Source organism: Cryptomeria japonica, chromosome 2, assembly GCF_030272615.1.
Source record: "Cryptomeria japonica chromosome 2, Sugi_1.0, whole genome shotgun sequence".
Classification (NCBI taxonomy): Eukaryota; Viridiplantae; Streptophyta; class Pinopsida; order Cupressales; family Cupressaceae; genus Cryptomeria; species Cryptomeria japonica.
This window is the reverse complement of record NC_081406.1, coordinates 329486957-329504304: the sequence shown is the minus strand read 5'-3', so window position 1 is coordinate 329504304 and position 17348 is coordinate 329486957.

The window sequence follows — 17348 nt, the reverse complement described above, 5'->3', positions numbered from 1 at the left end:
TTTACCTCTTTGAGGTTTTCCACATATAATTATTTGTGTTATGGTATTCATTTATGTGATTGGCTTATTGGTTACTTTACTTCTTTCAATTCTATATGTACTGGTATATCGGTTGGTGTATGCATGCTCTAATAAGGTTAAAATTCATCATACTGGTAGAACACTGATTCACACCCCCCTCTTAGTGTTCTTGGATTCCAACAATTAGTATCAAAGCTTTGTACCTCAGAGGAAGTTTAACATCTTGAGGGAGATCCTGAATCTGAAATCCATGGATATGGGTTTGGAAAAGCAACTTGAGATAGCACTTGAAGATTATGATGTTGAAAGGATGAAGAACTTGAAGTTACAAAATGAATTGAATTCTGCTCAGGAATTCATTCTTATCCTACAACAGAGGCTATCATCTGTTCAAGCTGGGAGGAAGGAACTTTTGCAAAATCAGGATGATGAACAGAAAGATGCACTTAAGGAATAGTGTTAGAAGCTGAGTCAAGAGAACATGGTTATGAAAAATAAAATGCAAGCTATAACTATGAGAATGTATAAAGAGATTGAAGACCGGAAGAAAAAGGAATAAAATATTGATGTATCTTTGAAGAATAAATTTGAAGAATGTGATAGGTTGGTTCATGAGAATGATATGTTGAGAATTGATTTGGTACAATCCCAGAGTAATGAACAAGATCTTGAGAGACAAATGATAATTCTAAGAGATGATCTGACTATCGCAAGTGAGTATAAAGAAAAATCCAAGATTAGTTCGGCATAGTTGGATGAGTTATTGAAAAGACAAAGGCAGAATGGATATTCCAGTGGACTTGGATTTGAGCAAGGATAGAGTTTTGGTACCGTAAATGAAGACCAAAACCATAAGGCACCGGTAAGGAAGTTCAATGCTTATAAATTTAATGGTAGATGTTTTGTTTGCAATAAATTTGGTCACATGGCTAGGCAATGTAGAAATAGAGCAAATCAGAACCCTAATTCTGCTCCTGGTCAATGTTCTAAATGTAATAAGTATGGTCATAAAACAAAAGATTGTAGAATGAATGTAAAATGTTATGCATGTGAAAAATTTGGACATATGGCTAATCAATGTAGGTCAAGCAATTATATCGATTTTAGCAAAGCAATTCAAAAGAACAATGTTACATGTTATGCATGTAATGAGGTTGGACATATTGCTAAATTTTGTAGAAGCAAAAATCCACCGGTTGGTAATGGAGGATCAACTAAGAAAGGAAAAGAAAAGGTTAATGAAATCCGACAAGATCATACCCAAAGATGGGTCAGAAAGACTGAAGAACAATCTGCAGATGGGAATACACTAGTTACTTATCTAGTAGAGGAGGTTGCTCCTGCACCGATAGGTAGCTCATTTGGTAACTAAGGAAGATGCCTTAGGGGTAGGAAAAATTCATGAAGATGCTACATATGCCCAGGGAAGAGGTTATGGAAGATGTTCCAAACATTGGAGATGCTTATCTGACATGGATGTATTTTGTTCGAGATCCGGTATCTTTCGCTGGAAGTCATTGATGTCAATGAAAGATTAGGGTTTTTCTTGGAGGATAAAAGGTTGAATCTACTTTATTTTTTATCACCTTGCATTCAGAGCGATTAAAGGTGATTCAGTGCAATCAGATTCTTGAGCGATTTCATCGGTGATTAGAAGAAGTCTTTAGGGGTTTTCACTTGAAGCAATTCACAAGTATTTTTCTTTAATCATGGATGCGGGATCATCATTTGTACCTATATTTTTTGTAAATCAGACTATAGTTGAGGTCAAGGACCATCCCAGAATTATTTTCAAGTGATATCTACATTTGGCTACCCTGGAAGATTCGGTTGGTGCTTTTTCTCGTGTCCGAGAAGGAGTTGTGCATGTCAAAGATGTAAGAGCTTACATTAATTATCACATTGAGGATTTGGGAACATCTAATATCAAGGGTATATACATGAATGAGCTAATGGGAGATTCTAGAAAAATTAAGCCTAAGTACAAGCACATTGAGGATTTAGAGTTTACCGACATTCTGGACATTCTAGAATTCAAAGATGAAATCATTGGGTATGTTTTGAGTATAGTACATGAAGAGTTTATCTGGTTAGATAGACCATATAAGATTACAAAGAAGGCCATCAGGTCAATCACTGGTTTACCACAGGTTGGGCAACGTCCAGATAAGAAGGTTTCTGATGATTATGCCAACAAGATTACCAGTGCAACATCAGACAGGCAATCTATGAGAATCAGCACTATCACCGACACAGACATCAGATTCGATAGCACGGTCATCGGTTATAAGGTATCACAATCAAATCGACATAATTATTTTTCTAGCTCTTGCATTTTTGCAGCTTATAAGATGATGAGAGAAAATGAGAAATTGTATCTATGTGGTTAGATGTTGGATGAACTGATGATAAACCTAGGAAAGATTAAAGGAGAAAAGAAAGGGACTTTTCGGTATGGTAACCTAATTGTCTACTTAATGCTATTTTTCATGAATGAGACTCCTGGTTTTGGGAAGAGACAATGGGCATTTGATATCCCAGTAGGGAGGCAACTGAAACAATCAATTGCTACATTAGGCAGTCAAAGAGATGACAAAGTATGGGATTATTTTAAGGTATTCCAAAAGGTTATGAAATCTAGAGAAAGGGTTCCTAAGCATATTATTGAGAAATAATAAACTAACATATGCTTCATGGTGAAGAAAGATGAAACACTCATGGAAGTGGTCAAACCCTGGAAGATCTAGATTGAGGAAATGGGCTATGAAGTGGATACATAGATTTTAGATGCTTATGCAAAAATGTTGATTGATGCACCTATTGATGAAGTTGAGAATCCCTGTGGTACTGCTAAATAGAAGACACAAGAGGTTGAAATTGAGTTCAATCGGAAGACGAGAGAGAAGCAGGAAGGTAAGGCAAGTAAGTTTGTTGAGAAGGTTTCATAGGGCATCAAAGCATTGATTGATGTTGTTCCGGAGAAAAGGAAGAGAAAAGAACCAAAAGTATTCATTGAGTCTATTACAGTAGAGTCTACATCTGAGGATGACACACCCCTAGCTTTCAAAAGGTTTATAAGGAAGAAAATAGAAGAAACTAAGGTAGAGGCTAAAAAGAAACCGGTTAGGAAAGTTATATTCAAGTTACCAGCACAGAAGAAAGCACCAAAAGTGACACCTTCAGCTCCATATGGTGCTGGTAGAAGGAAGAAGAAGGGAGACATTAATCTGGCAATTGAATCTAGTAATGTAACTATCATTCCACCAAATACTTGTGCAGAGTTAGTTAATGAGATTACTAAGGATGGTATGTTAAATAATGTACAGTTTTATTATGAACATTTAAAGGATGATAAACAAAGAGAAATATAGGAAGCAATATTGTTATATTTAGATATTTATAAGAAAGCCTTGATAGAAATTGAAGACCAATGATGGTATGATGAAAGAATAAGTATCTGGTAGATTACTGAGCGGGGGGGTGAATCGGTAAATTGAAAAACTGATACAAACTTCCCAAACTCAAAATCAAACTCACAAAGTAAAATTTCACTTGTCAAGATTAATACTTATAAGAATACTCAACATCAACCGGTTAACTATTATATCAACTTAACAGTAAATATCATTCAACTTTTAAACTCCAACATACTTCATCTCTCAATGCTTCCAGTTATCATGCCTTATCAAAATAGTTAAGTAGTTAATCAAATCAACAACTAATATCATAACCACAAAAACATTCACCACTTGACACAAATATTTATACGTGGAAAACCCAAATAGGTAAAAACTACGGTGAGATGAGACTCACAAGATAGCTATCTGAACTCTTCTGAAGTTCGTCCTATTAGGAGCCAAGCCTGTTAAAGCATTTACAATAAGTCCTGTTAAGAACTAATCCTGTTAGGAATCACTCGGTCAAGGGATTTACAAAATGCCTTGATGAAAAGTAAAATACCCTATTTGCCACTCTCTTTCTCAGCTAAGGACCTGAGTGCCTTGAACTTACCAAAACCTTCATTCTTATCCTTCAATAATGTGACCCACGTCATCCTTGAACAATCATCAGTGAAGATCATGAAATATCTATCACCTTGAATGCTTCTTGTTCTTATTGGTCCACATAGATCTGTATGAAGCAAATCTAACAAGTGCTCTATTGAGAAGGACTTGCTCTTGAAAGTTGAAGAATTCATCTTTCCTAACTGACATTCTTTGCAAAGAGCATTAACCAGTTTGTCTAGCTGAGGTAGACCTCTTACTGTCTTAGACTTGCTCACTTTAACAATGTTATCAAAGATTATGTGAAAAAATCTCCTATGCCAAAGCTAGCTATCATCTATCTTTGCAATCAAACAGTTGCTAACTTTAGGATTAAGATGAAATAGATTACCTCTGATTTGTTTCCCAGTTACAATCAATTCACATTTGTTGTCAAAGATTCTGCACATACCATTTCTAAACTCCAGTGGGCATCTTTTGTCATTAAGTTGTGCCACACTTAGAAGACTCTTCTTTAGACCTTCAACCCAATAGACATCATCTGCACTTCTCTTCCCATTAAGAGAAAGAACTCCCTTACCTTTAACCATACAGGGTGAGTCATTGCCAAATCTGACAACACTGCCATCAAATTCCTTCAAGGAAAGAAATTTTCTCCAATCACCAGTCATGTGATGTGAACAACCACAATCAATGATCCAATCATCAGAGTTATCCATCCTGGACACTAGTGCCTTTTGATCTGATATCTCTTCCTTAATAGCTACAAACACAATGTCCTCACTAGTATCATCATCAAATTCTTCATCAGTAATACCACTGTCAACCACTATAAGACAATCTCTCTTGCCTTTGCCCTTATACTTCTTGAATTTGTCTCTCTTGAATTCATTTTCACTATTAGGATAATTAGCTTCTATATGACCAATCTTGTTGCATACAAAACATTTTAAAGGTGGCTTACCTCTATATTTACCAGTGCCTCTAGGCAGTCATTTTGCCAACAATACTTCAAGTTCCACTAAGTTGTCTTCATCACCAGCATCTTTGTTGGATCTAGATTCATAGCTATGGCCGGTATCTCTACTTTTTCTCACATATGGGTTAGAGACAGAAGCTCTAAATGCAGATTCTAATTTTTGTACACTACCATCATAGCCATTTAATTCAAAAGTAGTTAGTTTGCCAATGATAGAGTCAAGAGTTATCTTAGTTTTGTTAATGGACTTCAGCTCCTGAATAGCTGCAACTCAGATAGCATAGATCAGTAACAGGGTTCTCAATACCTTACTAATCATTGTGGAATCTTCCACTTTCCCTCCTGCACTCTTTATTTCACCAACTATCTCTTTTATCCTTTGACCGTACCGCTGGATATTCTCACCTTCAGACATTCTCATGTCATCAAATTTTCCTCTTAGGCTCTCCTCTTTAGCAATCTTAACATGTTCATCACTGCTATAAATCTCTTCAAGTTTTTTCCATACTTCATATGCAGTTTCAAGACCATGAACATCTACATATTCAACATTAGATAGGGAACTTATAATAGCCTCCAATGCTTGATGATTTTCTTGTTGTTCTTTCTTCTGATCATCAGTCAGAGTTCTAGTAGGTGCAACATACTGAGTTTCTACATGATCCCAATACTAACTTCCAAGAATCTTTATGCAAATCTTCATTCTATCACTCCATATCCTATAGTTATCTTTGTTGAACTTCGAACCTTCCTTCTTCATCATTATCTACAAGATCTTTTCCTCAAGCTATTAGACTTTAGGTTAAAGATGACTTGAGACACGCTGATACATATTGATGGTATGATGAAAGAATAAGTATCTGGTAGATTACTGAGAGGGGGGGGGGGTTGAATCGGTAAACTGAAAAACTAATACAAACTTCCCAAACTCAAAATCAAACTCACAAAGTAAACTTTCACTTGTCAAGATAAATACTTATAAGAATACTCAACATCAATCGGTTAACTTTTATATCAACTTAACAGTAAACATCATTCAAGTTGTAAACATCAACATACTTCATCTCTCAATGCTTCTAGTTATCATGCCTTATCAGAATAGTTAAGTAGTTAATCAAATCAAAAACTAAGATCATAACCACAAAAACATTCACCACTTGACACAAATATTTATACGTGGAAAACCCAAATACGTAAAAACCACGGTGAGATGAGACTCAAAACATAGCTATCTGAATTCTTCTAAAGTTCACTTTGTTAGGAGACAAATCTGTTAAAGATTTTACAATAAGTCATGTTAAGAACTTATCCAGTTAGGAATCACCCGGTGTAGACGTCTAAAACTGGTCAACGCTTGCGGAATCATACTTTAACATTGATGCATTTCCTTATTTTAGGGTTTTTGTGTCGCATTAACATTCCTCCTATGATTTGCACTTGGTCTTTATCATTTGCGAGCATCGAGTCCTTCTCCTGCATTCTTCATTTGTCTCGCTTTCAAATTTGGTCTTGTCAATAACAATATTTGTCATGATTTTGGTCGATCTTATCTTGTCGCATCAATGTGCGTGCTCATTTGTCATATTTTGACATCGTCAATTTGATTTCATTTTGGACATCGTCAATCCTAATTAGGGTTTTGTCCTCTTATCAATCTTGTCATCTTGCGATCGATTTGTCATCGATCATTGTCATTATCAATCTTGTCATCTTGCGATCGATTTGTCATCGATCGTTGTTGTTTTCAATCTTGTCGTCTTGCGATCAATTTGTCATCGATCATGGTCATTTTCAATCTTGTCGTTTTGCAATCTATTTTGTCATCGATCCTTGTCTTCTTGTCAATTTTGTCATTTTGCGATCAATTTGTCATCGATCGTTTTCTTTCTCAATTGTGTCAATTTGGATCAAGTAGTCATTGTTCCTCGTCAATTAGCGCATTTATCAATCAAATTGTTTGTCAGCATTGGTCCTTTGTCAGTCAGAATCATGATCAAATCGAATCGATATCAATTATCTTTTGTCAAGACCTAATTGTATCATCCTTGCATTTTCTAATTCATCTTCTAGGGTTTCATGATTTATTCATTTAACCTTGTTTGTCATTTCTCCCTCTAGGTTAAATAATTTATTTATTTATCCTAAGTCTTCTTGTCACAATTAAATGTTCATTTAATTGGCTAACTAATTCTTTCCTCTTTGTGAATTAATTAATAAATGAAAAATTGTTAATTAATTCACTTAATTCCTAATTTCCTCAATTTTCTAATTTCCTAATTTCTAATTCACCTAATTTCAATTCTATCCTATTTTCTCCTAATTTCATGGGAATGACATTTCAATTTGTCATAATTTGTCATAATTGACAATCAATCAATTTTGACATAGAAATTTGTCATAATTTTGTCATAATTGACAATCAATCAATTTTGCATAGAAAGTGCAAATTTGTCATAATTTGTCATGTTTGTCATTCTTGATTTGCAATTTCCATTTGAATCTAATTCATGCTAATATTATCTTTTCTCCAATTTGTCTATAAATTGGATGAATTTCTTCAATCAAGGTCCCTGATCCCTAGTCGAATCAATCACGCTTCGAGTATTCTTGCGCTATCATCTTGTCTACTTGATTTCACATCATGCTCATGCACTAGTAGGTGAGATCCACAACAAAGCTATTTGAAGGAGAAAGAAGGACAATGGAGCCACATGAAGGAGACATTTAAGTTTGCAATGGTTTGCGTTTGAATTGATGTCTTGTTTTCATGTCTTTATTGAGTGTAATTAGGATTGTTATCATTGCAATTGAGTTTTTGTGATTGAACTAGGATAATATTACTTTGCTTTGATGATTTCCACATTTCCTAGCTACATAAATTGGTGAACCCGACGTGAACTAGCCCCCTAACCATGCTTTTGAGTGCTTTTGAGTTGATTTGCAGGTGAAAAACCCAAGAAACAGGGTAATGCAGGGTTTTCTGAGAACTTTTGTGCCTGTGTGAGACAATTTGCGCCTATGTCAAGGACAATCTACGCCTGTGTCAAGCATTTTGTGCCTGTGTGAGACATTCTGTGCCTGTGTAGGGCCAAAAACAAAGGTAAAAGACAGTGTTTTTTTTACTTGCAAATTGTTTTGTTTTGCATTCTGTTTCTACTTTTTGGTTTTTGGTATTGATTCTCTGTGCATCACCTTGGCATATGCATGACAAAGACAACAAATGAAACTACTAACACATTGTATGCAGGTTCGCTAGTCAAAGACTAAGAAAATCAAACTTCTGACTTGGTGGTTTTGTAGGTTGCCTTATACTCCAACTAAACTTGGTGTTTGTAATTCATAATTAGGCACTTAGTATTATTGCTAAATAGGATGGAATGAATGTGTGTTTGCTTTGATTGTTGAGTTTGACATCAGAGTATGAGAGTATGCTCTCATCCTTCTTAGGGTGATCAGAAATCCAGATCTTCGATACCATTCTCTTGGTTCAGATTGTTTGTTACCTTTAGAGAACCTGCCTTCCTGACCATTTGCTTTCTTTTGCAAGCAAGTGATAATCATGAGAAGGGAACGACCCAAAGTGAGTACAGCTAGAGTACCTTGGCATTCTAACTCACTATAAATAAATACCTAATAGGCAAAAGCTTTGAAGGAAGGGTTACGTGGGAATTGTAGTTACTTGGGAAGTGATGACCCTTGGACTCTTTCTCATATCAACATCTAAGTAGGACCTCACAGTCTAAATCGTGCTTGTGCAACTACATTTGTTTGGTATCTTGGTGGGCTTAATGTCTCAATCATGCTTGTGTGACACCAAGGAGTAAGGCTTAACAGAAATCCTGACTAAACACCTTGTATTTAGAGGCCAAAAATCCTTCTAGTTGCTTGAGAAGGACAAGTTTGGATACTTGGAAGAGATACTAAGTTCGCCATGGGGAGATTTCCATGGGGACTGATGCTTGGCTGCCCTGAGAAGTGAGTGCTGTGGAGGGGAGCCCGTGGGGTCAAGCATCTATGTATTCTCCTTGAATCTCATAACGAGTCTACCTCTCAAGTACCTACTGTCCTTGCCTACCATAAGAAATGTGTGAATGAGCATGATTGTCTTGAGTCTAAGTTGAAATATCTTGTCTTCTTTATTTGTCAAAAGTTGAGTTTTGTCTCATTTCAAAAACAAGACAAATTGATTCAAAACAAGGTTAAACACAAGAGTATTTCATTCAACAAAGTTCAAAACACCTTCAAACATGGTTGTCAAACATTTTTCAAAATCTTGTCTTAACATTCATGTCACTTAGATTTAGGTTCATCCTAGGTTTTAATTTTGCAAATTCATTGTCAATTACCAAGGTTAGGTTTCACCTAGGTCATACTCCTTTGCATATCAATAAGGGTCATCCATTTGCATGTGCCCTCTTGCATTAGAGTAATACCATTTCATAATTCAACCTTAGGTTTTGCCTTAGATTGACATTGTCTTACATTTGCATTTGCATACCCTAGGTCTCTTCATCAAGCTTAGGTCATTATCATATCATATTAGGGTCATTTGCATAGTAATTGTCCCTTTGCATATAGTGTCAAAACTAGGTTTTGTCATACTTGAGTAATCCAAATCTTTGATAAACCCTAAGTCATTGTTAGGAAGTCTAGACCTTATCAAACCTTTTCTCCTTTTGTCATTATTGTCATTTGGTCAAACCTAGCTTAGTATCCAAGCATAATAGGGGAGACATTCTCATTTTGTCCTTTGAGGTCTAGACATCGTTTCAATTTCCTAAGGGTCTCTTTTTAGATTTGCATTCCAAAAAGTTTGTCAAAATCTTGAAAACACCAAAAACATAGATTGCATTCTTCCCATAGATTTGTATCTTCATTTATTTAGTTTGCATTTAGTTGCATATCATACATTATCCTTGAAAAATTCCAAAAATATTGCATTTGCATAGTGACATGCCTATTGAGACAAGGTCAAAATCTAAAAAGATGGGCGAACCAATGTATCAACCCATTGACAACATATCAAATTCGCAGTTTCAAACTAGTCAAATAGTACAAATTGAAGGCTCATCAAACACACCATTACCACCATATGGAATGGTTCAACTTGGACCACCTCCATTATATGAACCAGTGTTTGTACCCATGAAACCAAGACATGGGAGTGTTCCACCAACTCCAAGAGGAAATGCACCTTTCGATTGGAATCAACCAAACCTGCAACATGAAATTCAAACATTACATGAGGAACAAACTCTTTCACAAGGATTTGGTTCAGATCAAGGCATTCAACAAGAAACAAATCAAAACATTTTACCAGATTCTTCATCAGATTCCGATGCTTCTGATGATGTTGATATGTTCCTTCAAGATCCAAAGTTGACAAAAAAGATGGATAAATTCTTGAACAAGGTCTTTAAGATGTTCCCACAAAAATATCTTGACATGATGAGTAATGTGACCTCCTCAAGTGAGCAAATCAATGTGCAAAAACAACAAGGCGGTGAGTTGTTAAGTTTCTCTCCGCATCCAAATGAAGAACATGTGCAACAAGAAACTCAACCTACCTTGATGAGTAAACGTGCCTCAAAGGCATTGACAGTGACTATTCCTCAAAAGTCACCATTTGAGACAATAAATAATCCATTATTTAACACAACACCTGTAACACAAGATCAAATGAAGACCACACAAATATTGATAGCTGTCCTTCAACAAGAAGTGGTTCCTTACATGCATAAAATTGGATCAAAATCTAAGATGCAAGAAAGCTTCATGACTGGAATGCCTGATCTCACCAATGTCCAAAACAATTCCACAATGCAACAAAGTTCTCATGTCCCGCTAAGTTCAATATACTTGTCAAACACTCAAGTACCTGTCATGCAAACTATTGTGATAGAACCTTCGATAATGGCGACACAAAGAGCTACAGATAGTGGTTTGCACCAACAACAAATGTTGCAACAATTGAGTAATACACAAAAGGTACAATCAAATGTGAAAACAAACAATGTACAACAACAACAATATCGCATTCGACAACAAGTTGCAGCGCCTTCTGCCCCATTACAAGTTAATGCAAACTTGCAACCACCACAATGGATTGGACAAACAATACAGCAAGTTAATGCAAGTGCCATACCCCATCTTAAGGAGAAACAACAAAAACCACCCAAACAAAGATTTTTGCAAATGATGGGATTTACACCGCGACAACAATTGGCACAAAGTCAGCAAATTCCGATTCGTCAGCACCAACAACAACATGTGCCTCAATATGTGCCAAGACAAACAAGCTATCATACTTCACAACCACAATTGACGCCTATGCAATATCAACAACACACTCAATTGCAATATCAACCTAGACTACATACGATGATGCCACCACAAGAAGCACAACAACAAGGTCAATATCAAGGCATGGCACAACCACAACAAGAAGAGGTGTACCAAGAACATTATATGCCGGAGACACCAAAGACGGCAATTTCAGAGCATCAACAACTGATCGAAAACATGATGTATCGTCAAAGAGTACCCACCAGGATTAATGATGGACCTCCAAAATCTGATACAATTGCACAACAGCTTGAGAAGTTGCAACGACAAGTTGATGCATTAGAAACTAAAGGAACAAAGAAGTTGTACATAGATCAAGATTTATGTCCTAATCCATTTGACAAGAGCTTATACATGCCTCCATTCCCTAAACATTTTGAGGCACCTAATTTTGAGAAATATAAAGGGAATGGCAATCCAAAAGATCACATTCGAGCATTTTTCATGGCATGTACTGAAGTGAGTTATGAGGAAACATATTTAATGCGCTTATTTGCATGAAGTCTCACAGGACAAGCCATAGATTGGTACTCACATCTGCCAGGAAATATAAAGACTTGGTCGGAATTGGCTCAAAAGTTTATATCTCACTTCGCATTCAACATTGATAGTGACGTGACCATGTCAGATTTATGCAACACCAAGCAAAAGCAAGGTGAGCCATTAGTGACTTTCTTGCAATGATGGCAAAGCTTGTATAGTCGTTCTTCCCTAGATATACCTGAAGAACAACAAGTGAATTTGTTTATCCAAAATTTGGTCCCAGAAATGATGTATGAACTCAAATTGAAAAGTCCCAGTACTATTGAGAAACTCATTAAGAAAGGGATGAACATTGAAACTGCCCTTGTAGCTAAAGGAATCATTAAGCTCAACAAAGACAGTGACAACACAAACAATTATGGGGACCGAAATAGATTTTGGTACAAAAACAAGAATGTCACTAATGATGGAGTTGTTGACGCAAGAGTGGTGAATGCAAATCAACCCCCGTTCACAATAAAAAAATTGAGTGCTCCTAATATGTCAACTATGGAACAAAATCAAACACCAGCAAGCAATGTTACTCAACAGCCGCAATACCAACAACATCCTCAACAATATAATCAACAACAAGGTCAGCAACAAAACCAGCAACGAAGACCTTTCTGATCAAGGGATGGGCCTCCTTGACAATTTATGCCATTGGGAGAGCCTATTGAGTTAGTAATGAAACAATTAATACAAGCCAAATTTATCAAGTTACCAGATATCAAGGTAGAGCCAGTGGTAAAGCCCATTGGTGGAATGATAATGCATATTGTGAGTACCATCGGTCAAAAGGACATAAAACCGCGTCATGTTTTCAATTGAAACATATGATTCAAGACTTGTTAGAGCAAGGAGTAATTGAGGTAGATCTGCCCAACGCGACCTCTAACACTAATCATACAATTTTCAAAACTCCTTTGCTTGATCATGACAAGGGTAAAGCATCTTCTTCAAACTCTACCCAAACAGCAAATTATGCAAATACTGGTTATAATAATGTCATCAATTGTTTTCGCGCATCAAATGAGTATGTTTCCACCCTAAGAATAAAGGGACAAGATTCTTCTTGCGCAGTCACCACTCGTCGATCCAAAATAGTCCTGAAAGGAGCACCTGTAGTTCCTCCCAAATCAACTCCTGTGAGTCAATATAATCTCCTAGATCATCTAGGAAAGACACCTACACAAATATCAATCCTTGAGTTGTTGAAAATGTCCCCCATGCATCGCGCAATCCTAGATAAAGCTTTAATTGAGTCCATTGTCCCGACAGACATTGATGTTGACCAGTTTCAAGCCCAAATTGGACATCTAGTTGTTTCCCAAAATGTTGCATTTTCTGATAATGATATCTCACCTGATAAGCTCCCTCATAATGATCCTTTACATCTTGAAGTCTTTGTCCATAATTTCAAAGTCCGACGAGTCTTGATAGATGGTGGAGCGGGTCTTAATATTTGTACCTTGAGAGTGGTCATTGGCCTTGGTTATACAGAAAATGACATTGATGCTTCCAAAAGAATAACAATCAAAGCATATGATGATGCTGAGCTCCCATCTAAAGGGATAATTACATTGCCTATCAGAGTCGGTCCAGTGACAGAAAACACTTTCTTGCAGGTCCTAGACCTCGATCTCCCTTATAATATGATTCTTGGTCGTCCATGGATCCACGCAATTAAAGCAGTTCCATCCACCTATCATCAATGTTTAAAATATCCTTACAATGGAACTGAGATAACAATTCCAGGAGATGCTAATCCATTTCAATTTTGTGCTACCCTAAAGGATTCCCCTCAGCAGCAAGTCCCAGTCAATAGAGAGGCCCACTCACATAGTTATGTGGATCCTAATGAATTGTTGGATGCTGTCAAAGGAAAATTGAAGATACAGGACCAAGGATGCGGAGAATATTCAATGGATCAAACATTCCTCATCGGGAATTTACCAACATCTCCAAAATCATATGGCAAACCACATTTGTTGCAAAAGGAACCCAAGGTAGTTATTCAATATCAGCCTCCCACTACATTTACAAGATGGGGTGAACTTGACAAAGAAACTTTAGATGATGATGTCATAGCTTGGCTTTATAAAGATCCAACTGAGACCCCACCTGTCAAGTTGCCAGTGGAATGGTACGGCAAAGGATTTACTATGCTGCAGAAGAAAGGATATGATGGTTGTAGTGGCTTAGGCCCGAACAAGAATGGAAGGCTAGAACCTATTATACCTGAGATGCGACCTCCAACTTTAGGGTTAGGTTTTGTACCATTGCGAATTGGATCCTCATCTACCAAAGTGACCACGTGTGGAAAGGGGCGTGACTCTGATGATGAAATAACACCTGAGGATACCTGACCTGAAACTGATTCCAATGAATGGGAGTGGAGTTCTTTTTCTTCTAGCTCCTATGCCCTTGACAATGTTTTCCTTGACCCTAATGATTTGCCTATGGAAGACAAACATGAAATAAATCCCCCTCCTAAAACATGTCCTAATGCTTGGATAGAGTTATTCTAGGACCCAAGCTCCGAATCAGATACGAGCAGTTCAGACAGTGATACCACGGATGTTTACATCTTTACCATCTCAGTCCTCTCTCTCCTTAAAACCGATGATGACATGCCCCTTGTTTATCCCCAGCTTATCCAACATGACCAACAAGAACCACTCACATTGGATTGTTTTCAAAATGATGTAGCAATTGCAGAATTCCTTGGACTACGGGAAGGCATACCACAAGGTGATCATAAGGTAGGATTTGCTATTGATCTGGATTCCATAGCATATTTTGGGGAGTCAACTCCATCTTTCAGTCATCAAAATGAAAAAAGAAAAGAAAAAGTACAAAATCAAAAAGATAGGTCTTTGAGTGAAAACCGTAAGGCACTCTCTGATCATGAAAAAGTAAAAATAAAAGATGTACCTACGGGTGAAAACCTCTTTGAGGCACCCAAAGGTGGAAGAGTTGACATACCCCTATCAAGTCAGGATAAATCAACATTGCTTGTGGAAATGACCGAAGAGATAAATTTGGGTACACCTAACAACCCTAAGGTTATTCATTTCGCTGCTTCTCTATCAAAATAGGAAAATATAGATTTTGTCAATTTCTTTCTTGAGAAGAAGATCAACTTTGCATGGTCCTATGCAGATATGCCTAACCTTGATCTAGAATTAGTCCTTCATCACTTGCCATTAAAAGAAGATGCCAAGCTTGTCAAACAAAAACTCAGAAAGATGCATCCCCAAGTGGCTCTTTTGGTCAAGGTAGAATTGAAGAAATTACTAGATGTGGGCTTTATCAAACCCATTGATTATGCAGACTGGATTTCAAATTTGGTACTGGTTAGCAAAGTAACTGGGGGCATCAAAATCTGTACAGATTTTAGGGATCTCAATAAAGCATGCCCTAAAGATGACTTTCCACTGCCAAATATAGACATCATAGTTGACATGACTGCTGGATATGAGATGCTCTCATTGATGGATGGTTTCTTCGGCTATAACCAAATTCACATTGCTCCTGAAGATCAACATAAGACTGCATTCACATGTGCTTGGGGTACTTACTACTGGAATGTGATGCCCTTTGGTCTTAAAAATGCAGGAGCAACATATCAAAGAGCGATGACGACAATTTTCCGTGATTTCATGCATACTTTGATGGAGGACTATGTTGATGACTTATTATGCAAATCTATCACAAGAGATAGTCATCTAGCCATCCTGGGCCCAATCTTTGACCGAATGGAAACTTACAAGCTTAGACTCAATCCAAAGAAGTGTGTCTTTGGTGTCACAGCCTGCAAATTACTAGGGTACATTGTATCTCATCGAGGCATCGAAGTCGACCCGGCCAAGGTTAAAGCAATAATGGATATGCCTCCTCCTTCTAATCTTCGTCAACTAAGAAGTCTGCAAGGAAAACTGCAGTCAATCTGCCGGTTTATAGCTCAATTGGTAGACAAATGTCATCCATTCCAGCATTTATTGCATAAAGGAGTCACTTTTAAATGGACTGAGCAATGTCAATCAGCATTTCAAGCTCTTAAGGACTATTTGTTGTCGCCACCTATTCTAATGTCTCCTATAGAAGAAAAGCCATTTATATTGTATATTTCTGCAACTGAAACGACACTAGGAGTTCTCTTGGCCGAATAGGATGAGAATGGAAAAGAGCGAGCTATTTATTATATCAGCTGGACACTAGTAGGCTATGAGCTAAATTATTCAACTATTGAACGGGCATGCTTAGCAGTGGTCTTTGCAACACAGAAGCTCCGACACTATATGTTAAATCACCAAACATTGCTGGTTGCAAAAATTGATCCCTTGAAATACTTGCTTAGTAGAGCAGCTTTGACGGGTCGCCTGGCAAAGTGGGTTATGATCCTTAGTGAATTTGATATTGAGTACATGGAGCGAAAGGCAATAAAAGGACAAGTCATAGCGGATCAACTTGCAGAGGCTCCTATTTATGATGATCATCCCATGTTGACCGATTTTTCGAATGAATCAGTCTTTGCTCTTACATCTTCTAATGAATGGAAGTTATACTTTGATGGGTCCCATACCAAGTTCGGATCTAGAGCAAGCATATTGTTTGTCACCCCTCAAGGTGATGCTATCCCTAAGTCCTACAGAATAACTTTTCATTGTACCAATAACATTGCAGAGTACGAAGCTTTGGTCACAGGACTCCGAGTAGCGGTCCACTGGAACATCACACATTTACAAGTCTATGGAGATTCTCAGTTAGTCATCCGACAAGTGAATGATGACTATGAAACAAAAGATGAAAAGCTTATTCCCTACAAGCATATGGTATATTTCTTCAAGATAAAATTCACGGCTATCCATTTCAGTCAAGTTCCAAGAATGCAAAACAAGTCGGCAGATGCGATGGCCACGATTGCTTCCATGTTAAATATGCCCCACAATATGGACAAATGTGAATTTTTGGTCGAAAAGTTGCTTGTCCCTTCTTTTGGCATTCCAACAACAGATGTGATGTGCGTTCTTGTTGGTCCTAACTCCCTGTGGTACAATGATGTATATCAATATTTGAAATCCCAAACCTTACCACCTAACCTTTCTGCTAACCAACACTGAGCTTTCATCCGACAGACGGCCAAATATGTCATCATTGCCGACACCCTTTACCGTCGTTCCTTTGACCATACCCTCCTCAGGTGTTTGGATTCTGACGAAGCACAAACAGCTTTACACGAGGTTCACGATGGTATATGTGGGGGCCATTTCAATGGTCTGAGCTTACCCAAAAAGTTGATTCATGCTGGGTATTATTGGCCCACTCTGGAAAAAGATGTTCATGATTTTGTTAAGAAGTGCTACAAATGCCAGATCCATGGAAATTACATTCATGCACCAGCCCAAGAGCTTCATTCTGTCATATCTTCGTGGCCTTTTTCTCAATGGGGATTGGATCTTATTGGCAAGATT